The 25,032-nt window shown below is 37.0% G+C and overlaps 1 protein-coding gene across 14 annotated transcripts in view; it reads right to left on the reverse strand.

Annotated features, from left to right (window-relative positions):
- The window catches only part of CDC42SE2 (CDC42 small effector 2), a 112,085-nt gene that overhangs the window by 54,447 nt on the left and 32,606 nt on the right, over positions 1-25,032 (reverse strand). For 4 of the 14 annotated variants that reach the window (XM_081500269.1, XM_081500275.1, XM_081500271.1 and 1 more), the window contains one exon: positions 22,978-23,064. The exons of 2 other annotated variants lie outside the window; for them this stretch is intronic. The gene's annotated coding sequence lies outside the window, so the exon portion shown is untranslated. Of the gene's footprint in view, positions 1-22,901; positions 23,065-25,032 lie in introns of all 14 variants that reach the window. 8 more of the 14 variants (XM_081500264.1, XM_081500266.1, XM_081500265.1 and 5 more) reach the window with 3 other exon arrangements.

The raw sequence follows: 25,032 nt of genomic DNA on the forward strand, positions 1-25,032 counted from the left end.
TATCTTTTCACTCACAACTTGCATTTTTTACTTTTCAGTCTATAATCCTCTTTTAGTTATTAGGTGGCAGTACAAAGTAAAGGTCAAAGAGTCCTTTTTTGACATGGATATCCAATTGTTCCAGATCATTTCCTGATGGATCCCTTTGCCTACTGACTTGATTTGGTACTTTTTACTGAAAATCAAGTAACTGTTAAGTTTGGGTCCATTTCTGGGCTGATTATTAATTACACTGACCTATTCCCATACCAGAAACAGACTGCCTTTCTGATACGAGTATGTGAGTGCTAAGTCTCTTCAGTTGTGTCCGACTCTCTGCGACCCCATGGACTATAGCCCACCAGGCTCCTCCATCTGTGGGACTCTCCAGGCAAGAATACTGGAGTCGGTTGCCATGCCCTCCTCCAGGGAATCTTCCCGACCCAAGGATCGAACCCATGTCTTAAGCCTCCTGCATTGGCAGGCAGGTTCTTTACCCCTAGCGCCACCTGGGAAGCCTGCTATAGTTTTATATTACGACTTGAAGTCAAGTAGTGATAAATCTTCCGAAGTATTCTTTTACAAGATTACTTCGGATTGTCTAGATGCTTCACATTTCCATACACGTTTGAGAATCAGTCTGTCATCGTCTACAAAAAAAAAATATCCTCTGAATCTGACTGGGGACTGCATTTTTTTCCTGACATTTGGAAATTTACATTTTAACAATATTGAGTATCTAATCCATTAACACGGGGCTTCCCTGGTGGCTCAGCAGTAAAGTATCCACCTGCCAATGGAGGAGACATGGGTTCCATCCCTAAGTTGGGAGGATCTCTTGGAGGAAGAAATAGCAAACCCCACTTCAGTATTCTTGCCTGGAAAATTCCAGAGAGAAAGGAACCTGGCATCTGCAGTTCACAGGGTTGCAAAGGAGTCAGACACATATTAGCTAAACAACAACAATCCATTAACATGGAACATCCAACAGTCTGTAGTTCTCACTATACAGGTTTCCTATGTATTTTTTGTTGCGTCACTTTTGTTTTTTTAACTTTGTTTATAGCTTTCCTAAGAAAGCTTCTCTTTTTTCTTTTTTGGCTGCCCTGCGTGATTTATGGATCTTAGTTCCCTGACCAGGGACTGAATCTGGATGAAAGTGCAGAGTCCTAACCACTGGACAGCCAGGGAACTCTCCATACGAAAGCTTGAAAGACACAAAGTTAAAAGTCGATTTTCATCACAGATTAGGGGGTTTATTTTACTTCTGACAAATTTTCACCATGAATTGGTTTATTTTACCTTTCCCAGGATTATAATAAACCTATCATCCCACACAGTCTCATTTAGGTTTACTTTTACAAATTATCTTGGACATTAATATTTTACAGGTATAGTTAGGTAGCATTTTCAGTCTACCCAGGCTTTTCCTTTCTGACATCTTTCTTTTCCCCTTAATTAAAACTCAAGTACTTAACCCAAACATACACATATGTACAGGAGGGTTTGTTATGTTGGCTCAGACTTGAGAGAGTCTGCAATGTAAACAGAGTAATACGTAAGAAAACCACTGCTCCCTTCTCTAATGCCCACACACTCCTCACCCTCGTATGAGAACGAATACCACACCTATCTTTTCTAGCTTTAACAATAAATCCCCCTTTTCCTTTCCTGCTCCTTTCCTTCTTTCCTTTTTCCAGTTTCTCTCTCTCCCTTTTCCATCTCTTCATCCACTGTCCTAAAACCCTTCATTAGCAATAGAGTTAGAAGTAACAATTCTGTGACAGAGTAGGTTCTCAATTACTAGTTCATGGATTGAAAGCTATCTTTTCTCCTGAGTCTAGGTAGATATTTATACCCAGCTACTAATGAACATCTCATGTGGTCTCCTTGTTAACATTATCTGTAACACTGAATTCACTGTCTTTTTCCCTACATCTGTGTCTATGTTACCTTTCCTGGTGGGTGGCATCATCATACAAGGTTTACCAAGCAAAACATACTCAAATTCTATCCCACCACCAGCAGTTCAGGGAATTAAAAATCATACTGTAAAATACTTTCTTATATTTAAACAAATTTTTACTCTTATTTGGGGCTTCACAGCTGGTGCAGTTGTAACGAATCCACCTGTCAATGCAGGAAACATGGTTTCAACCCCTGGGCTGGGAAGATCCCCTGGAGAAGGAAATGGCAACCAACTCCAGTATTCTTGTCTGGAAAATCCCATGGACAGAGGAGCCCGGTGGGCTACAGTCCATGGGGTTGCAAAGAGTCAGACACAACTGAGCACATCCACATTACCTTACTCTTGCTAAAATATTAATACAAGCACAAAGATTTTTAAAGTACTGGTAAGCAATAAAAAGCTGTTTAAAGTGGCAAATATGACATATAGCGACTAACACTTTATGGGCTTCCCTGGTGGCTCAGACGGTAAAGAATCTGCTTGCGACGCAGGAGACCTGGGTCAATCCCTGGATTGGGAGGACCCCCTGGAGAAGGGAATGGCTACTCACTCCAGTATTCTTGCCTGGAGAATTCCATGGACAAAGAAGCCTAGTGGACTACAGCTATGGGGTCGCAAAAAGTAGGACACGACTGAGCAACTAGTACTTTCACTTTCACAGTCATGGCATTAGGAAATGTCCTAATATAATTCTTTGGGCTTCCCAGGTGGTGCTCATGGTAAAGAACCTGCCTGCTAACACAGGAGACATAAGAAACATGAGCTCGATTAAGGAGGAAATGGCAACTCACTCCAGGATTCTTGCCTGGAGAATCCCAGGACAGAGCAGACTGAAAGGGCTTCAGTCCATGGGGTCACAAAGAGTTGGACACGACTAAAGCAACTTAGCACGGACGTCTCTGTTGGTAGTCATCTTTAAGTTATCAAGGTGTTTCTTCTGGTATTTATGAATAAGACGACAACTGCTATTTCTTGTTACTGACTTTGAGATAATTTAACCTGATTTTCTGTTAAAACAGATTAGAATATGTCTTTTTTTAAATCACTGCCTACCCTCAAGCTCCCTTTCACTTATCAACACTGATAATTAATAGTTTTTGGTTGAATCAATAATCAATGTTTGTTACTACAACTGCCACTGCTGAAACAAGTCATCTATTGGAATTAGCCTATTTTTTCTTGAATAATCATTACTTTTTCTGTGGTTAATAACTCCTGAGAATTTGTGTTTGCTTGGTTTTTCTATGTACATATACCAGAGCTGTTGTTGTTTAGTCAATAAGTCATGTCCAACTCTTTTGCGACCCCAGGGACTGTAGTCCACCAGGTTCCTCTCTCCGTGGGATTTTCCAGGCAAGAATACTGGAGTGGTTGCCATTTCCTTCAGATGGTAAAGAATCTGCTTGCAATGCAGGAGATCTGGGTTTGATCCCTGAGTCGCGAAGATCCCCTAGAGAAGGAATGGCTACCCACTCCAGTATTCTTACCTGGAAAATTCCATGGACAGAGGGGCCTGGTGGACTATAGTTCAGGGGGTCACAAAAGAAGCACGACTGAGCAACTAACACTTCTCACTTTCTCCCAGGGGAGCTTCCTGACCCAAGGACTGACCCCGCATCTCCTGCACAGGCAAGTGGATTCTTTACCACTGAGGCACCAGGGACTGCGAAACACTTTAATTAGCTCTGTACAAGACCTGTAATTTCCAAATACCTGAACATGTGAGTAGATGTACTGAGTCAGATTTTCTTTTGATTTCATCACAGAAGTATCTAGCCTCTTGCTTCAATCTTTACTAGCTGTTCTCAAGGCATATTTCCTTTGGTTCCTTTCCAAGGTTGATGCCCTCTTTCTGAGAATCACTTCTTCCTTTTTTCATCCTTCTCAGCTTATTTTGTAAAAAATCACACATTCCAGTTCACTATCCCCCTAGTGAAGGACAGCCTGGCATGCTGCAGTCCATGGTGTGGCAAAGAATCTGACTCTACTTGGCGAGTAAACAACAACACATTCTAGTAGCGTCTTAAGAAAGGGTACAGGGAAGAAAAATGGTTTAAATGCGTGCATTTGACATCAAATTGACTGGTTAAATACAGAATACCAAGTAAAGGATCTTTTCCTCAGGATTTTAAAGGCACTGTTTCACTATTAACTACTTTCAAGAGTTGCTGCTAAGAAGTCTGGGGACATAATTTTGTTTCTTTTCTGGTGATATATTTCTCCCTTCTCTGGGAAGTTGAAAGATTTTCTCTTTACTTTTGGAATTCTCAAGTTTTTCAGCGATGTAACTTGGTTTGGTCCTTTTTCATTCCTTGTGCTGGGAACTGGATGAGTTCTTTCAAACTGAAGAAAAACATTAGTACCTATACTACGTGGTTGTTGAGAGAATTACATGAAGTACTTATGCTTAGCATAGGTAAATGTAAATAATATTGATGATTACCAATATTTATCCACATTTACCAATTTTTAGATCACCATTTTTTCTTGCTTCCCAATTTTTCCTTTCAACTTCCTTCTTCTGCTTAGGAATTTTTTTTTTTTCAGTAGTGCATGTATGCTAAGTCACTTAAGTTGTGTCCAACTCTTGTGACTCTACTGTAGCCCGCCAGGCTCCTCTGTCCATCAGGTTCTCCAGACAAGAATACTGGAGTGGGTTACCATGCCCTTCGCCAGAGGATCTTCCTGACCCAGGGATCGAACCCACATCTCTTCTGTCTCCTGCACTGGCAGGTGGGCTCTTTACCACTAACGCCATCTGGGAAGGACATCATTTAAAATATTTAGCTACAAGTGGTAAGCTTCTCAGTTGTTTCTCTAAAATTGTGGATTTTCTTTTTCATTTTAATTTTGAAATAATTTATAGAATTTTGAAATAATTTATAGAACTACTAAAACAGAACAGAAATATGCCATGTACCCTTCACTCAGTTAACACTGTTAACACATACATTGTTAATACAAGGTCTGTATTTTGTCCTCAGTCTTGTATGACAGTTTAGCTAAGTACAGAATTCTTGGCTGACAGTGTTTTTCCTTCAGTCTTTTACATATGTTATTCTGACCACTACTGTTGCTGATGAGAAGTCAACTCTCAATCTAATTTACCATCCTTTAAACATAAATTTACTTTTTCTCTATGAATGCTCTTAAGATTGTCTTTGCATTTGACTCCAGTTTCATTGACTCTCTAGCTTCAGATTCATTTCTATGTATGTATGATTCTTTTACCTGTTTCTACTGCTATTTAACTTTTGCTATTAACATTTTCCCTCAGCTAGTGACTTTCATTTCAATAATCATGATTTTCATTTCCTTCTCAGACAGTTTAGACTTATAGTGTTTTTCTGATTATTCTGTTAAAGCCCAGTGTTCCCTGGTTGAGGAACAATCTGTGAAGCACAGTATGCACTTTCAAGTGCTTAGAAACCCATAAAGTGAAGTATAAAATTCAAGTTTACATTTTTTAATTTAATTTCTCAGCTTGAGATTCTCACATCACATGGATAGTCACATTCACATTATACACTGTTATCTACATGCAAGCTCAGAAAGAGTAATAATGTAGTGACTTAGAATTTAGACTCAGATACTAGACAGCCTACATCGGAATCCTGCATTCCTCCACACTTTGGATGAATGACCCTGGGCAGGTTACTTAACCTCTGTGTATCTCAGGCTCACAATTTTATAAAATGGAATTTATAACCATCTACCTTGAAGGTGTATGTGAGGATTAAATGAATAAATTTAAACTGCTTAGAAGAGTGCCTGGCATACAGCAAGTTTAAAAAAAACAGATACGTTTTTATTGTTAGCATGATCAGATGATCAGATCAAGCTAGTCAATTCTAAAGGAAATCAACCCTGAACACTGACTGGAAGGACTGTTGCTGAAGCTCCAATACTATGGCCACCTGATGGCAAGAGATGACTCACTGGAAAAGACCTGATGTTGGGAAAGACTTAAGGCAAAAGGAGAAGGGGGAGGGAGAGAATGAAATGGTTAGATAGCATCACTGACTCAACGGCTATGAACCTGAGCAAACTCCAGGAGATAGCGAACAGCAGAGGAGCCCGGAGTGCTATGGTCCATGGGGGTCACAAAGAATCCCATGACTTAGCAACTGAACAAAAAAAACGAGCATCATCACCATCACTACTGTATCCTTCTTTTTCCTCCTTCATCCAGGGAAAGTGAAAGTGAACGTCGCTCAGTTGTGTCTGACCCTTTGTGACCCCATGGACTACACAGTCCATGGAATTCTTCAAGCCAGAATACTGGAGTGGGTAGCCGTTCCCTTCTCCAGGGGATCTTCCCAACCCAAGGATCAAACCCAGGTCTCCTGCATTGCAGGCAGATTCTTTACCAGCTGAGCCACAAGGGAAGCCCAAGAATACTGGAGTGGGTAGTCTATCCCTTCTCCAGTGGATGTTCCCAACCCAGGAATCAAACCAGTGTCTCCTGCACTGCAGGTAGATTCTTTATCAGCTGAGCTACCAGGGAAGGCCAGAGAACTGAGCAGGGACAAGTTTCCCTGATGCTTATCTAGGCAAGCAGACAAAGATTTTTCTAGTCCATCTATCTTTCTGAGACAAAGTAGCATGCATAAAAAACTACATGAGTATGTTTATTATAATTTATATTTAAGAGGGCAAGTATTAAGATAAATAAAGCAAAAACAGTACTAAGGTAATCTAGCATACAGTAAGATTAACAATAGAAGGTTTTCAGTTGATAGTTGAGTAAGGAATCCTACCTTACTCCACCTATCACTTATTAATTATAAAAAAATACACTCATATAATAAATTATATTTAGTAAGGTTTTTCACTTAGTGTAAAGGCTATGTATATCAGAAGATTAAACTTGTTGAGGGGAATGCATACAATACCTACTTACTACCTGAACTGGCTGCCTTGTCTGTTTTGCAAGAGAAGGAGGGCAGTTAATTAAAGGCTTGAAGAATGAGAAGTATGTAATCCAAGCTTCCTGGTCCAGCATGGAATACCCCCTCATCCATCCCTTGAGAATGTGAAAGCTGATTAGGCACAAAGTACAATCATTTATCTGGGTGTGGAACAAGGTAAGTTTCAGACCAGGCTTCAATACAGTGTTTCAGATTCATCCCCAGAGAGCATCAAAGCTCACTGTGATTTACATTTGACTGCTACCTGCCTTGAGACTACTTGCTTAGGACTTTTTGTTAACTTGGTATTTTTCCTGGAGGAGGTGGGATGATACATTTTCAGCAACCAGCGATATTTTTGGCTGAGAAAAAAGTTTACAAGATTTGCTATGACAACAGAATTATGTCAAGCTAAAGAGTACACTTAGTTGCTTCAAATTTCTCCACCCCAACACTGCCACAAAAATGAACATCAAACTGCATTATCAAAGTGCCTATAATACCTTACAAGAGATGACTAACGTTGTTAGGTTATCAAGTTTTTTCTCAAGCCAAACGTCTAGCACAAACAAAAAAGCCACTTAGAATTACATTTTACTTATAGAGTCCACACCACTGGCAAATTAAAGATGAGCAATGACAATAACCATGACAAACATATGTCCTTTGCTAAAGACTAGTCAGACTACCAATTTACATAGAGCTTTGGGGCTCTCAAACTCACCATAAATTATCATTTTTTCCCACAGTTGCTTAGGTCTCCACAAGCTTATCCTTAAGACTAAACAGGTTTTCCTATTCTTAGTGTGGAGAAAAGGAAACCAATGCAGAAAAAATAAGCCCTTAGTAAAGTCACATGGGACTGAAGTGACAAGTGGGGAAAATTCTGAAAGATTTCAACAAATACACTGCCATTAACTTCACTACAAATAAAACCTACCAAAATAAGTCAAACTCATTACAAATACAAACCACTAGAACCCTCAAAGAAAATCAATAATGGTAACTGGATTATTGCTTCCAGTACTAAGATAAAATTTACAGTTTAAAAGAGCCAAATGACTTTAAAAAAAAAGAAAAAGAAAATATCCACACAGACATACAGAAATGAATCTACAGGTTTAAAAAAAAAAATCTAGAAAATACCACACTAAAACCCCTTGGGAATTTTCCAGAGAAAATGTGAACAAAATTACATCAATGCTATCAACTACAAATAGGCACCTGGTATTCTGACCTGTGTTCTAAGTGCACACAGCAGAAATATGCTGCCCTAAGTCAGAATGAGTTTGTATTTCTCCAAAAGAAGAATCACTAAGCTCTTCAGGGGAAAACTTGCTGTTATTTTAGCTTTGAAGTTTTCTTATCAAATCCGTAAGTCCAGTTATATCATTATTTTTTAAAAAACAGGGTAAATAACATTCCCAAAAGTTAAAATAAGATACTTTCATATTTTAAATGATCTTCAAAATACCTTGAAAAAATTATTAAACAAATCTGCTATTCTCCTTGGTAAGCCCACACACAATTTTTTTTTTTAAAGAATAAGGTGTACTTTTAACTTAAAAAAAAAAAAAAAAAAGTTGGAATTTAAATAAACCAACACTGAGTATCCAGACTATATAAAAGAGACTTAAAAGGCCTATGCAAGCATTCATAGACTTGACTATGGACCAGTTAGTGCTGTGATAACGTTAAAGAAAAAGTTAAAGATATATCTATGTGGGATTACAGCTGGTAGTTTAAAAGTGTTTTTGGTTGCTTAGATAAAACAATGTAAGGTAAAAATACTTCTCTATCGTCTTTTTATCTTCCAGGTCCAGAATGAAATTTAATATATTTCTATAAAAAGTGTTAACAGTTTACATGTAAACATAAATATAGGAATAATGTTTTAAAACAGGTTATCTTAAAGAATGCTAATCTCAAAGTTAATAGTGAAGGTAGTTCAACTTAGGGGCAACAGAAAGAACACCTTGCCACAAAGAAAATTTATAATACTGTGTCATATTATCTATAGAAAAAAGAGTTTTCCATTGCTATATCAAACTTTAAATGCAGTGTAACCATAAGGAAATTAAAAAGAACATGTACATTTAGCTTCTTTTTTTGGTATTTCTTTCTTCAAATTACAGCAGGTAATCAATAACTTTCTGATACCACCTCTTAACTGGATAACAGAAATAAACTTCAGCATGCATTCTGAATGCAGGATTTCACCATACGTAGATACATGTATTATTGATATAATACAGTTGACCCTTAAATAGTGCAAGGAGTTAGGGGGTTGAGATCCTTCCCATGGTAGAAAATTCGAGTATAACTTTAGACTCAGCCCTTCATACACAGTTCCACATCCACAGATTCAATCAACCATGGATCATGTAGAACATTTACTGGGGGAAAAAATCCCCATATAAGTGGACCCAAGCAGTCCAAATTCATGATGTTCAAGGGTCAACTGACCACATGCGTGTATTTGACAGATACTATTGAGCAATTACTATGTACTAGGCCCTGTGAATACGACAATGATCAAGAGAGAGTGGTTAGAGCAGAACTGAAAGTTTTAAAAAATGTATTACTCACTAACTAGGCTGAACATAAATATGCAGTAAGCACCAAACTGCAGGGTCACCTTCTACTTCTAATTCACTTTTAGGTTTTACTCAGTTAAGTCCCAGAACTCTGACAAGGAGAGCTAGGCATTTAAGCAGTTCACAGTTGGGGCATATTCATTAAGGTATTGACGTAGAATTCTTGTATTCCCATCTGTTTCAGCCCCGATGGAGTCAGATAAGATAAAAACTATATGGATAATTGTAGGGTTGCTCAAGGTTCAAAGAGAAGACTAAGCTCTATTTAAGGGGAAAAAGTAAATCTCCAGAATGCCTGCATATGTGGCAATGAAAGAGAACAGAATGCGACTGAACATACAAGGAATTCACCAAAAAGTTACTATTTTTGTGCCATATCATTTTGCATGTTGGGTTTTCAACAATTCTTTTCTGTAGAGAAAAATGGTGCGAAAAATCTGCTATTTTTTTCTACAACTATATAAGTCTCCACAACTTCATTTTCCAACAGGAAAATATCTCCTGCCTCACGCAATCCTGAGGCTCTTTAATGAATACCCATCACCATGCTAGACTGGCCATTATGATCCAAAATTTGGATTGCCTTTGAAATAGTAGCCATCAGAATTCACAACTATTACACCACACTTCTAGTGAGGATTAGGTAAAAAGAAAACTATAGAGTTGGGACCACATATTCCTTACAGACTTGAGGAACTGAAGGCATTCAACCTGGCTGCCATTTCAACCATCAAAGATCATGTGCTACCAACAAAAAGTCCGAGAGGAATCAGACCATAAGATAGCCATATGCTGTGTTACACACAAGGTACCAAATGAGCATTACAGAAACGATGGTAGTTCCTTAGTACAAATGCGATTACTCACCAAAGTATAACATAGGTAACTAAATAAATTTTTTAAATGTTCAAACCTTTTTGAATCACCTTATAAAATAACTCTAAACAATAATGGGGGGAGTTTTCTAATTCCGTTTAAAACAAGATCTTCATTTTTATATTCAAAGGAAAGCATGTAATGATGGACTTTCATAATGATGGTATGATGATGAAAATGATTTCAGAAATAGAAAATATCACTCAACAACATGGGCTAGACAAGCAACAAGGATATAGTACAGGGAAATATAGTTTTATTTTGTAGTAACTTTAAATGGAGTTTAAGTTATAAAAATACTATTTTTTTTGAATCACTATTTTGTACATCTGAGACTATTAACAATGTAATATTGTTAATCAAGAGGGAGTTCCCGGCAGCCTCGTGGTTACGATTCTGGGATCTCACTTCGACGCGCAGGTTTAATACTTAATGGGAAACTGAAACCCCACAAGTAGTGTGGCACGGCCAGGGGAAAAAAAAAAAAAAGTTAACCAACTATACTTCAATTTTTTTAAAAAATGAAAAAAATATGGACTGTTTCTGGTTCATAAACTTAAATCATAGCAGGTCATACATAAGAAATTCAATATTCTTGGATTTTCCAGTCTGTTTTTGTTTTATATAAGAAAAATCAGTGATGATAGAAAATTATAAAGAGAGGTTCAACTAAATTGTAAACCCCTAATGAAGAAAAAAAACAAACTGAGCACTAGTCAGATATTACACTGTGTATTTCGATAAACACTATCTAATTTCTATAATCTTAAGAGGTAAGTATTATCCTTACTTTGGAAATAAAGAAACCACAGCTCAGATATGTTAAGTAACTTAATGGTAGACCACTTTCTCTTACTTTTTTAAGGTACAGTTCAATGCTGTCTTAAATAACAATTTATGATATACAGATTCTTGTAAACTCCATCAAGACAGACTCCAAATCATTATCTCTTATAGCATTTAACATGGTAACGTGTCCCAATATTTGCAAAAAAAAAAAAAGAAACAATGAATTAAAACTAGATTCTACCACTTATTAGTTAAGTGGCACTGGTCTGTAACTTCTCTGAGTTCAAGTTTTCTCTTATAAGGATTATACCAACATTGTAAGATTACTGTGAGACAGGGTTGGTTTCTTTGCCAACAAAGGTCCATATAGTCAAAGCTATGGTTTTTCCAGTAGTTATGTATGGATGTGAGAGTTGGACCATAAAGAAGGCTGAGCACCAAATCACTGATGGTTCTGAACTTCCACTGATTTTGTTGAGTAGACACTGGAGACCTCTAGTCAGGAGCAAAGGGTGGCAGGAGTCAAAAGGCAAGATTCCCTAAAAAGCTTTTTTCAGTCTGCCTTTATCTTTCCCTTGATTGCCCCTTCACCAGAAATTAGCAGAACAGCTCATATCTTTGTCAGCAAGATGAAATCAGGACAGCACAAAAGGCCTATGAGGGGAAAGTTCATGAAAACTGGTACAAATGGACTACCCTGAGTTCATTTACTCGTCTCAGTCCTTCTCCTCTCAGAAAACACTATAGAACTGGCGGTGAATTACGATACAAGGAAACCACCTCTTAAAATTTCTAAGAGTTTAAAAAACAAACCCTGATCAGAAGCGGCCTAACGCAGTAGTAGCCAACAGAAGAACCTAACAGCAATTCAGTGCCAGGTGGCTGTTTGACCTGAGATCAAGCCCTTCCTCTCTTAAACTCACTCAGACCAACACAAACGAAGGTCTGGCTGTTGGTCATTCCCTAATCCATATTATTAGACTAAGTGGATAATATTCCTTCCCAAAGAATTATTAGCTTACTAGCTAAAATAAGTATTTGGAGCAAGCCATAAAACAGCTATATAAAAGACACATAATACACCAAACAACCCAACCACTAATGTAGAATTAGTGGATTAGATGCTCCAAGAATGAAGAGACCGAGGGGGGATATGAGTAGTATGAACTCAGAAGAATCCATGGAAAAGAATCAAGTGCAGGGACCTCCCTGATGGTCCAGTGGCTAAGACTCCACACGTCCAATACAGGGGGCCCGGCTTTGATCCCTGGTTGAGAAAGTAGATCCCAAGAGCCACAACTAAAGATTCCGCATGCCACAACAAAGACAGAAGATCCTGACTGCCATAACTAGGAACCGGAGTAGCCAAATTAAATAAATAAGTATTTTTTTAAAGATAATCTTAGGAAATAAAAGAATCAAAAGGAAATACTGAGTATGAAAAGAAGACATCAAGATAATAGGAGTTTCAGAAGGAAGGGAAAAAACAAAATGTTTCAAGAAAACAACAAACATATTAAGAAACAATGAGAATAAACTTCCCAGAATTAAAGAGAGAAGTCAAGATTTAAGTGTGTCAAGAGCCAAACATATAAGAAAAAAGCTCATTCCTAGAAACATTAAGTGTGAAAGTGCAAATGTTTAGTTGCTCAGTCGTGCCCGACTCTGAGACCCCATGGACAGTAGCCCGCCAGGCTCCTCTGTCCATGGGATTTCCCAGACAAGAACACTGGAGTGGGTTGTCACGCCCTTCTCCAGGGGTTCTTCCCAACCCTAGGATGGAACCCAGATCTCCTGCACTGCAGGAGGATTTTTTACCATCTGAGCCATCAGGAATATTAAGAATACTGTGTAAATTGGTAGTATTTTTAAAAGTTTACATGTAATGCAGAAATATCACTTTTGGAAATCCAGAAGTAATCCCAAGTAATTCAGGAAAAAAAACAACCCTATATGCCAAAACAATGTTTTATTGCAATACTTACTATGGTTAAGAGGGAAATTCCCAGATACAACCTAAATACCTAACAACCAGGCAATAATTCATGGTTTAATGATATATTTATAGCCATCGTCATAGTGTTGAAAAGAGGGTTTATGTCTAACAAATTTTGCTATTTGAGCGTGATCTAAACAATCCAAACAACATGAGAAGTTTACATTAAAACTACTATGAGCATTTAATTTTCTAATTATTAAAACTTGAAAGTTTGCTTTTAAAAATCTGACAAGCTTGGTAGCTTGTGTTTTGACAACGTCTAGACTTCATCAAGAAACAGCCAATAACAATTATATTTCAGATAGAATTTACAGAAACATTAGCTTCTGAAAGTATTTATGGTATCTTTATACTAAAGGAGAGTATAATATAGCTACTTTTTATTAAGCGGGAGTAGCTTATGGAAGCTTTTGGACTTTATAACTAATAAAATACTGTATGGAAAATTTCAACATCTACTCTGCCAAAGAAAGTACTTGGTCTTATTTCTACTAAGTGCTTTATAGTTTTATCATTTTCATTAGCTCAGCTCCACACGAGACAACTGCCTGCCTTGATTTCTGGAAGGCTGCCCCAATTCTTCTCTCCCAGGCCTTGTTGCCAGGGTTGCAGCTGCACAACCAATTCTTATTAAAATGTAAGTCTTTGAAATGCAGGTCTATGGAAAGGGACATAAAGGATTTCATTATCTTTTCTCAAAACTCACAGCGAGGATTACACCCCCACCCTTTCCAAGCCATACCACCACTTAGCAGCCTTCTCCATCAACTCACACACCAAATATAATAAATGCAGCAGCTGTTTTAAATAACTCAAATAACTCATAGAGGAGTAGAACTGCATAATAATGAACTTAATGTCTAGCAAAAAATACTTTTAAATGACTTCAAATGCATATGATTTATAATAATTATTTCAAAGTGACTTCCAGTGAGTATGATATAATTATACAGCTGGATACTCACACAATGTGAGTAATAACATTTCTAAACACTACTGCTAAATAATTCTGAAGAACAAACATTTGCAAGACAACACACACTTATGTGACGATAATTTCAGAAACTTCAAGAAAAAAACTACAAGTAATTTACTCAAAATGTAAAATACTTTATTAGCTCTTTATTTTGTTGTAGAACTACTCATGCCTCTAAAATCTTCTTGTGAAAGAAGAAAAAAACTGAAGAACAATTTACACTATTTTTCCTTTTCTTACTAGAATCTCATGTACTTTTGTGCTCTGGATAAAATCCCCTGCTTAAACACTGCTTAACTGTACTTTAAAAAGTCAATTTGACTAAATTCATCTTATGAGAAAAGTTAACAAAGATTGTCAAGATCATGAAGGTAAAACTGTTTTCAATTATAAGTATAAAGAATGGTTAGATAGTCTGTTGCAAAGTAAAATTGAGGTTTCTTTTAAAATTAAAACGTAACATTTTTAATGCTGATACACCATTGGGATTCTTGTAACATGCAGAACCTTCAAATTTTAACTATGTTAGAGAAAAGAAGTAAAGTTAGCAAAATTCATTGGAGTTAATATAGCTAGTCTGTTCCCTGGGTATTTCATTCATGGTTAAATAGAAGAAAAAAATAGGTGAGGTAGATAGAGGGAGGCAGAGACCCTTGAGGATCTCATTATACAACACAGACCTGAAGTTACAGCAACAAGTCACACTGGAAAAAAAAAAGATAAATAGTTCTAAAAAGTGACCACTTGTTGCATTTTTGATGACTGAACTGAAATTAAGTAAATGTACCAGATAAACTATAAATATATAAGAAGTACATTATAATGATTTTAAACTTGTTAAAAATGCTGCCTGAGATCAATTCATGTCCATTTTCATGGCTACTATCAAAAAAATAAAACAGATATTAACAATGTTGATGAGGATGTGAAAAAACTGGAAGGAACCCTTGTGCACTGTATGTTAGTAAAATGGTAAAGTAGTGCAACTCCTATGGTAAACAATATGGAGGTTCCTCAAAAATTTAGAAATAATTCCATTGTACGATGCAGCACTCCCACGTCCGGCCATATATTCAGAAGAACTGAGGGCAGGATCTGGAAGAGTATCTGTACACCCATGTTGTTACCAGCACTATTCACATAAGACAAGAGGCAGAATCAGGGCAAATGTCCTTGAGCCAATGAACAGATAAACAAAAAGTGATATATATAAAGTATTATCGTGATATATACATACAGTGGAGTCTTAAAAAGGAGGAAATCCTATCACATGGATGGATGAAGCTTGAGGATATTATGCTAGGTGAAATAAACCAGTCATAAAAAGACAGATGCTGTATGATTCCACTTATATGAGGTATAAAATAGTCAAAGTTGTTTTGTTTTCTTTTCTTTTTGGCCACACTGTGTGCATGGCTTGTAGGATCTTAGCTCTCTGACCAGGGACTGAACCCAGGCCCAAGCTAAAATAGTCAAATTCACAGAAAACAGAGTAGAATGGTAGTTACCATGGGCTGGCAACAGGAGGAAAAAGGGAGTTGTTTAATGGGTATACAGTTTCAGCTTTGCAAGATGAAACAGTTACGGAGATCTGTTTCTCAACAATGTGACTATTCAACTACACACTTAAAACTAAGATGGTAAATTCTATGTTACATGTTCTTTACCACAATAAAAAACGTTTTTTACGTAATTGGAGGTCTCATCCTAACAGATTTTCATGAGTTAGTAAAGATGAAAAATGGAATGAACTTTTTTTTAAACTAAGTACCACATATTAATCTGGGTTTTTGCTTGTTTTGGTCAGGTATGTAGGTAATATACCATCATGGTGTAAAACTCAAAGGAAACAAAAGCAAATCACGAAAACTAAATTTTCTTCTCATCATTATCCCTAGCCACAAAAATTCTCTTCCCAAGACACAGCTACCAATATTAGCTTCTGCTATAGCCTTTCACAGAAATTCTAATAATATACAAGAATATAAATATATATTTTTTCCTTTAAAAAAATATTTTCATGGTACCAAATACATTATTTGTCCATCTTGCTTTTTCATTCAACTCTTTATCTTGGAAATCAGGCAGTTTCAGAAACTTTAAAACAAACTGCCTCTCTCAGTTTTGAAAGGCTGTATTCTATCTTACAGGTGTAACTCACTGTCAACAGGTGGGAAGTTGTGTTGTTTCCAATTTTTCACGACTACAATCATGCTGCAAGAAATTATCTTGTAAATTCACAAATGTGGGATATCAGACAGTGGGATTTATCTCTAGGATAAATTCAAAGAGTGAAACTGATGAATCAAAGGGTCTGTTTATATATTTTAATTTGGGGGAGGTATTTTAAGTTTTGACAGATATTTTCCAAATCTTCTTCTAAGAAAATGTACATACTTACACTCCCTCTAACAACGCATCAGAGGGACTTCCCTGGTGGTCCAGTAGTTAAGAATCTGCCTTCCAATGCAAGGGACGTGGGTTCAAATCCTTGGAACTAATAGGCCCACATGCTACAGACTCGATGCAGCCAAAAATAAACAAATACATTAAAAAAAAAAAAAGTAACACATTAGAACATCTGTATTACCAATCCTAAAAGGCTCCCCTAACTCCAGCAGTTTAAAGGGAAAAAAACTAGCTTTCTTCCCTGAAGTGGAGAACTAAAAAAAGCACACTCGTATATCAGGTAAATATATTGAGTTCCATAAAATTAAAACCTACAATTTTGAGTAAGACTACAAGGGATGATCTGCAGCCTCAGAAAAGCACTCATCCTAACAATCGCCAGCTAAGTCTTGGCTAGGCCTCTGCCAGTCTCACATTTCTTTCCTCAGAAATCCACTCTTATTCTGTAGTTTTTGACCCAAATAGCTTTATTTATATCAGCATCATAGTTTTGATTTTTAATCAAACTGCTTTAACTGGCCTAAGACAGTAACTGTTTCCATTTTGGTGGATAAATCTCTAACTCTGGGAAAGTATAGAAACCAATCAGTATTAATAGTCATGTGCTATTAAATACATCTGTAGTAACATTATTATTATCGTACTTTACGCTCTACTAAGATATTTGAAAGACAAGAAAACTTGATATGCTAAATTTCCAAGTTTAATTTATTAAACTTTTCAGAATTATAAATTTTAAAAAGATTTGTTTGCTCTACTGATAAATCTGCCTTGTTAACTGCTTGAAGTATCTGAGAGAATCAGAGAAAAGTAAGTCAGAAGGTCTAAAGATGTTAAATAATTAGGTATGAAAGTGCTGCAATATTTAAGAAGCAATATTTACTCTTTCCTATCGGGCATTAAAACCCAATAACAATATAGACAGCACTGAACTTTTTAGTGAGTTTTACAGATCAACTTTTTATTTTTTAAAGCAATCATTTTTAAAGAGAACTACAGAAATAGAGAGCCACGGGAATATGATCTTGCACAGGAAGTGTCTATCTCTACCTTCAGATTAGCACATTTCATTTAGTACCATTTCCTACAAGCATTTTTTAGCAAACATGTGCACTAAAAGCATTCACAAATATTAACAAATAGTAATAAATGAAAATAGGTATCCTGCATGACTACTCTTCAAAGAAGAAATGGATGTCTTCCATCCATAAAGTACAGAAGAGTGTTTTTTCTCATGCTGCCAGAAAATATTCCTTAATCAAAACCAAAGGAGAGCTGCTTTTTTGATTTCCTCATAGAAATCACGGCCTTTACAGTAAGGACATAGAGCAATAGCTACAATAAAACCCAACTGCTGTGGCAAGGCTTATTATATATATGTATGTTAGTTGCTAAGTGGTCCAACATTAGGGCTACCAATTCTATTTACATAAGCACGACATTGCCCCGCAGATGGCAGTTATTTCTGGGTACTTATACCTGGACCATTAACCAAAAAACTAGAGATTTAATATCAGTTTCTATTCCTTTAAACTAAAAAAATTAATCAAACTTTCAACAATATTTTCTAGCTATAAGTAAGGACAGATATTTTGGCTCCCATTGCCAAAACTGAAGAGCTAATATCATTAATCTATGCCCTCAAAATCACCCAAGCTCCTTGATTGATATTTACAAGTTATAGGAGAAACTTGGAGCCATTCAGAGGCATTGTTTAAATGAATATCCTATTCAACCTTCGCAGTTTAATAATTTTCTATAATGTACACATTTCTTCATTCTTTCACATTTTGTGAGCAAATTATTCCTCGTGTGTGTGTGTGTTAACTCCTAAAACCACCTGACAGTTTCAAGTAGGCTAGTACCCTATAGCAGGTGCTATCAAATCAGAATGAAAATTATAGGATGAGAAATCAGTCACATGAACAAAAAATCAGAAAACCACAATTTAATATTAAACATGTATTTTCTGGATTTTTTTCCCTCGGTAAAATTAATATAACATTTCCCTATCACTAACGAAAACATGCTATCAAGATGCCTCACTAATTAGACAATCATAAAAATTAACTTATTCAACATTTATTCGTTGAGCTCCTATTATATGCTAGGCTCACATATTAAAAAAACAATATGTAAATGTAAGTCAGCAAATTATAAAGTATGATAAACATATTTTTAAATGCATACTAATAAATTTACCAAAGATGTAAGTTTAAAGACTATCAGAGATTAAAATGGAAACACAGGGTAAGTAGATAGACATAACTGAACTTTTAATTTTGAGCAATTATGACATGGTAACAATTAACACTTCGAAATATGGCCCTTACAGATGTTAAAACAGAATTTTTTAAAATTCTTAATAAAATGGAAGTAAATTGATCGCTTTAACATTTGATTTATAAAGAAAACCAAAAGGCTGGCTTCATGCTCAGTGGTGAACACTGTAGACGTTCCAATTAATGTAATGTTTTGTGAAACATCAGAGGCATTAAATTAATGAACAAGACAAGATGCTCATTGTAATCACAATGTTCTAGGAGTTCCAGCCAATGCAGCTGGTAAGCAAACAACGTAAGATATAAAATCTGGAAAGGATAAAGCAAATTATGTTTCATTACAAATAAGGATTGCACTCCCAGACAAGCTAAGTGTATCAGAAATTCTAAATGAATTTAATTAATGGACTAAATTTATCAAAAAGTAATAGTCTTGCTCATGTCAGCAATACACAGATAAATGTGAGCTGTAATAACGCGCTGAAGAGGCAGCAGAGCTGCGGTTGAGCACTGGAGCGCAGAGTCCAGCAGTGGGAGCTGAAATCTCAACTCGACTACTTCCTAGCTGTATAAACCTTGATAAAAATCACCTAATGCCTTTAATTTTCTCAAGTGTAAAAATGAATATAATTTATCAAACAGTTAAGATAATGCTGAATAGTACACCAAGCCTGTCATTCAGTGAAAGACATTATTATTTGTATTATCAATAATAGAAAGCTACACGGTCTTTCCATAAATAAAAGAGGTATTACGTTAAACATACATGAACCTTTCTGAAATCTAAAAAAGTACAAAATTTCAAACCGTAACTGGTCCCAAGATTTGGAATAAAGGATTGTCCTGTACGTTTCTCATGTCTTCTTACGAAAAAAACAATAATAACATATTACTTTTTTTAAAAGTCAGCCAAAACGCTGGTTCTGCACAACTATTTGTTTTACAGTTCCAGAGGAGTCAAGGGTTCAGCAGGCGTCTCCCCCAAAGAGCTGAATCAGCATGGATGATGGCTACTCCTTTTCCTCTAGGACCAAACCTCAGTTAAGAACCTATTCATTAGGAGGGTTGTTTCGATACTATCAGCCTCTTTCTGTCACATTAAGCTCCACCAGTAATGGTACAGATTACATATTTGTTTATCAGCTTAACTCTTGTACTTAATACCTGAAAAATATCAAAGAAAGGATTGCAATATCTGCCACCTTGCACACCTGTATCAGAGACTTGCCTAATTCACAATTCACGTCTCAGCAAGTCCTCTGAGTTATCATTATATGGTATAGAATGGGTTATAACAAAGATGTATATGCTATGATGTATATGTTCCAATGCTTTGGCTACCTGATGCGAAGAACTGACTCAATGGAAAAGACCCTGATGCTGGGAAAGACTGAAGGCAGGAGAAGAAGGTGACGACAGAGGATGAGATGGTGGGATGGCATCACCGACTCCATGGACATGAGTTTGAGCAAGCTCCAGGAGTTGGTGATGGTCAGGAAAGCCTGGCATGTTGCAGTCCATGGGGTCGCAAAGAGTCGGACACGACTGAGCAACAGGACTGAACTGAACTGAACTGAAGCTATGACGCTTTGGAACTTATTGGCTCTCGTAACTGAATAAAGTCTAGGCATACCATCTGGAAAAGGAAATGGCAACCCACTTCAGTACTCTTGCCTGGAAAATTCTATGGACTGAGGACCCTGGTAGGTTACAGTCCACGGGGTTGCAAAGAGTCGGACACGACTGAGCAACTTCATTTATACCATCTTTAGGGAAGACTTGCTTCAGCATCTCAACAAAGGTGATCAGGGTGTGTTTCTGCTGTCTCCTCCTTCCCTGTTGGCTTCTTACTCAACTGACTTTCCTTTTATGGCTGGAATCCCAGCCATATGTCCATCCCAGCCATTTCCACAGCAATCCCATATGTCTGTCATCCCAGACAGTTGCTGGGATGAAATTCAGCAGGAAAAAAAGTACCTTGATCCCAGTATTTCTAGCAAATATCCGAAGACCATTCTGATTGATTCAGATCATATGTCTGCCATGACTGCCAGAGGTTAAGACACATGTTTCATTCCTATATGAAATAAACTACATTAAAGCTCACCTTGGTGATCTGAACTTATTCTATTAAACAATGACATTATTGAAGTAAAAATAATGGTTCAAGCACATCATTCAACTTTCCCTATCTTCTTAAAAAGTTATTACCTCCATTTTATCACAGAACAACAATAAAAAAGTAAATTCTTCCCTGAATATAAATCATTTTGAAGGATTCAGAATGTATTAGCAGATTACAACAAAGGCTTATGATATTCCTTAACAAAACTGAAATCAAAACTAGACTTTAAGGAAGAAAACAAGGTTCTTATTTCACTTTTGCAAGATTATAATAGCAGAATCTAAAGAAAAGATAAACAACTACATGGATATCCTGAGTTAGAGGAGGAGGAAAGGTGCTTTTAACGAGTTTTAAAATAGAATCATCTTGGGGCTTCCCTGGGTCCAGTGGTTAAAACTCCACTTCCACTGCAGGAGGCACAGGTCTGTTCCCTAGCTGGGGAACTGAGATCCTGCATGCCATCAGAAGCAGCCAAAAAATTAAAAAATAAAAATAAATAAATTCAAACTAGAATCAGCTAAATACTCCATCCTGTGACTCAAGGCTCCTGAAAGACACCAGATCATCATCCAGCCTCCTTCCTCAATCCCTGTACACAAAACCAGGTCCTAAGAACAGAACAGAGATGCATAAGTCAGGAAGTCTTTTTGTCAATGTGCACTGCAAAGCCAAATGCAAATTATTCCTCATTTATGACAGTCTTACTATCCATGTCCCTCATTCCTATAATTAGCACAGAAGGTAAATGATTCCTTCTCTATTAACAGAGAAGATAGCAAAACCTATGAGATTAAAAGCCAATTTTCAAACATATAGGAGAGGAGCTGATTTTCATGGCAAAGTTGAATAAAAACAAACAGTAAACTGAGTAGAACTAACCACCTGAAAATGTGTAACACACAAGTATCTTAAATCAAAAGCCAAACTTCACTAGAGGAAAGCAGTGTGGTTAAAGAAATGTGTGTAAAAAGAACATAATGACTTACATCTATGAATTGACTTTCCAAATTCTCTACTGTTCAAATAATTTAGTTCAGTAAATGGGCAATGATGACTTTTTAAGAAGGCATGAATGTGTCAAGACACAACAGGGACATAAACACAGTACTTGACATCACAAAGTTTATAATGTGCTACAAAGGCAATACACACAAACATTACTAGACAGTTCAGAACATACTGATGTATAAATGCCAGTGGGTACAAAGAAAGAGGAGAATCAAATGAACTGGGATGATTTCCACAGCAAGTAACAGAAAATCTAAAGGCAAAACTGCTTAAACAATAAGACGGTGTACTTTATCACATAATAAAGGAATCTACTGAGAAGATGATTCAAGGAATAGTGAATGTGGCCCAGTTCTACTTCTCTGTAATTCTCTTACCTCTGCCCTTCTTCAGGTAAGGGAACAACCCTTCAGGCTGGTAGCACAAGAGCTACAACAGTTCCAGATGTCACATTCAAATAAAACAAGCTCTGGAGGAGGGACTACTTCTTTTCCTTTTTCTCAAAAGCAAGAAAACCTTTCCCAATAGCTTCTCTCTGACCTTCCTTTTATTTCCATTGGCCAAAACTGGATCTCATGCCCAGTCCTTTGAAACAATCATTTCCAAAGGCAATGAGACCTACATAACAAGATTAGACTGGATGCTCTAACTATGATGATCATCTCTTTAAAGATGGCTGAATATATCAAGGGAGACAAGCCTTGGAAGATGGTATGATTTGGACTGGTAAAAAAAAAATGACAAAAAATACATAGGCAAAGGAAGGGATGTGTCTAACTGAAGAAGAAAGTCAAATTGCAAACATACATTAAACACACTGTTAGCGGTAAAGAATTCTCTTAAACCATGCTGGAGTCATTTTCTGTAACACAAAAATTAGCTTACTATTCGACAGTCAGTAAATGCTAAGCATGCAGGAGTAGTAGCCCTCTCTTTATGGGAAGGATTTAGATTAATCACCAGTGGGGATAGTCAGACTCACCACTCACTCCTTTCAAAAGAGCTATCTCTGGGTTGAGAACATTCCGTATTATGCATACAGATGACTGCAGACTCACTGTCAGTGGGAGTTGTTCCTTGATGGTTTCTTTTCATTTGGGTTCGAGGTTTTACTCAAAAATCCACACACTCACAGCGGGTCCTATCTGCAAATGAAAGCATGCAATTAGGAGGCAAAAAGCCGCTGGGAGCAATTCCTTCCTCCCCCACCCACCTATGATTAACTGATCCACATGAAAACCGAATTTAAACACCAGATTCACTAAGTCCAATGTTCAAACTAAGCAACTTATACTTCAAAGGGTATAATGTGCTTATTACACAGTTACCACCCTTTCCCATCATGTAAATTTATTGTAGTGTCCACAATATACCAGGTGCATTTCTTGTGTGACGGGTGGAATCCAATACACGTTTGTGTTTGGTGGCAGCACACAGGGTTGGCTTACACAGCGTGCTAAAGAAGAGCTGCCGACGTTTATAAATTAGAAGACTTCACATAAAAATCAAATTATCTGACCTCTCTTGGAGAAAAAAAAAAAAAAACGGAAGATCTGGCAATACTGGGCCCACTTTCCCACCTGGTAATAATCTGCTGGAGCTCATCAGCAGCTAATCTTTCAGATGGGACATGGGTTTTGCAGTTCTCCATACATGTCATCACTCTCTTCTATCATAATCCAGCTCACAGTTATCTGTCTGGAGTCTGCTGGCATCTGAATTTGCAAACTCTGCTATATATTTATAATAGTTCATGGGAAATATCTATTACTATCAAAGGCAAGTCTGTTTCTTTGCCTCGTGGATACAATACAGCATAAGAATAACCACGTTGGCTCTGCAGTCAGAGGTCGCTAGGTTTGAGATATAATTCTGCAAGTAACTATTTACGTGATCTCAGGTCTATTTTTTTTTTTTTTTATAAATTTATTTATTTTAGTTGGGGGCTAATTACTTTACAATATTGTAATAGTTTTTGCCATACATTGACATGAATCAGCCATGGGTTTACATGTGTTCCCCTTCCCGGATCCCCCACCCACCTCCCTCCCCATCCCATCCTTCTGGATCATCCCATTGCCCCGGCCCTGAGCCCTTGTCACATGCATCGAACATGGAATGGTGCTCTGTTTCACATATGACAATACACATGTCTCAATGCCATTCTCCCAGAACGTCCCACCCTCACCTTCTCCCTCAGAGTCCATAAAATTGTTCCATGCATCTGTGTCTCTTATTCTGTCTCGCATATAGGGTTATCGTTACCATCTTTCAAATTCCATATATATGCATTAGTATACTGTATTGTTGTTTTTCTTTCTGGCTTACTTCACTCTGTATAATGGGCTCCAGTTTCATCCATCTCAGTAGAACCGATTCAAATGTATTTTTTTTAATGGCTGAGTAATATTCCATTGTGTATATGTACCACAGCTTCCTTATCCATTCGTCTGCTGATGGACATCTAGGTTGCTTCCATGTCCTGGCTATTGTAAACAGTGCTGCGATGAACATTGGGGTACACGCGTCTCTTTCAATTCTGGTTTCCTCGGTGTATATGCCCAGCAGTGGGATTGCTGGGTCATATGGCAGTTCTATTCCCAGTTTTTTAAGGAATCTCCACACTGTTCTCCATAGTGGCTGTACTAGTTTGCATTCCCACCAACAGTGTAAGAGGGTTCCCTTTTCTCCACACCCTCTCCAGCATTTATTGCTTGTAGACTTTTGGATAGCAGCCATTCTGACTGGTGTGAAATGATACCTCATTGTGGTTTTGATTTGCATTTCTCTAATAATGAGTGATGTTGAGCATCTTTTCATGTGTTTGTTAGCCATCTGTATGTCTTCTTTGGAGAAATGTCTGTTTAGTTCTTTGGCCCATTTTTTGATCGGGTCGTTTATTTTTCGGGAATACAGCTGCAGAAGTTGCTTGTATATTTTTGAGATTAATTGTTTGTCTGTTGCTTCATTTGCTATTATTTTCTCCCATTCTGAAGGCTGTCTTTTCACCTTGTTTATAGTTTCCTTTGTTGTGCAAAAGCTTTTAATTTTAATTAGGTCCCATTTGTTTATTTTTGCTTTTATTTCCAATATTCTGGGAGGTGGGTCATGGA

This window comes from Giraffa tippelskirchi, chromosome 6, assembly GCF_054371585.1.
Source record: "Giraffa tippelskirchi isolate mGirTip1 chromosome 6, T2T-mGirTip1v1.2.pri, whole genome shotgun sequence".
NCBI lineage: Eukaryota > Metazoa > Chordata > Mammalia > Artiodactyla > Giraffidae > Giraffa > Giraffa tippelskirchi.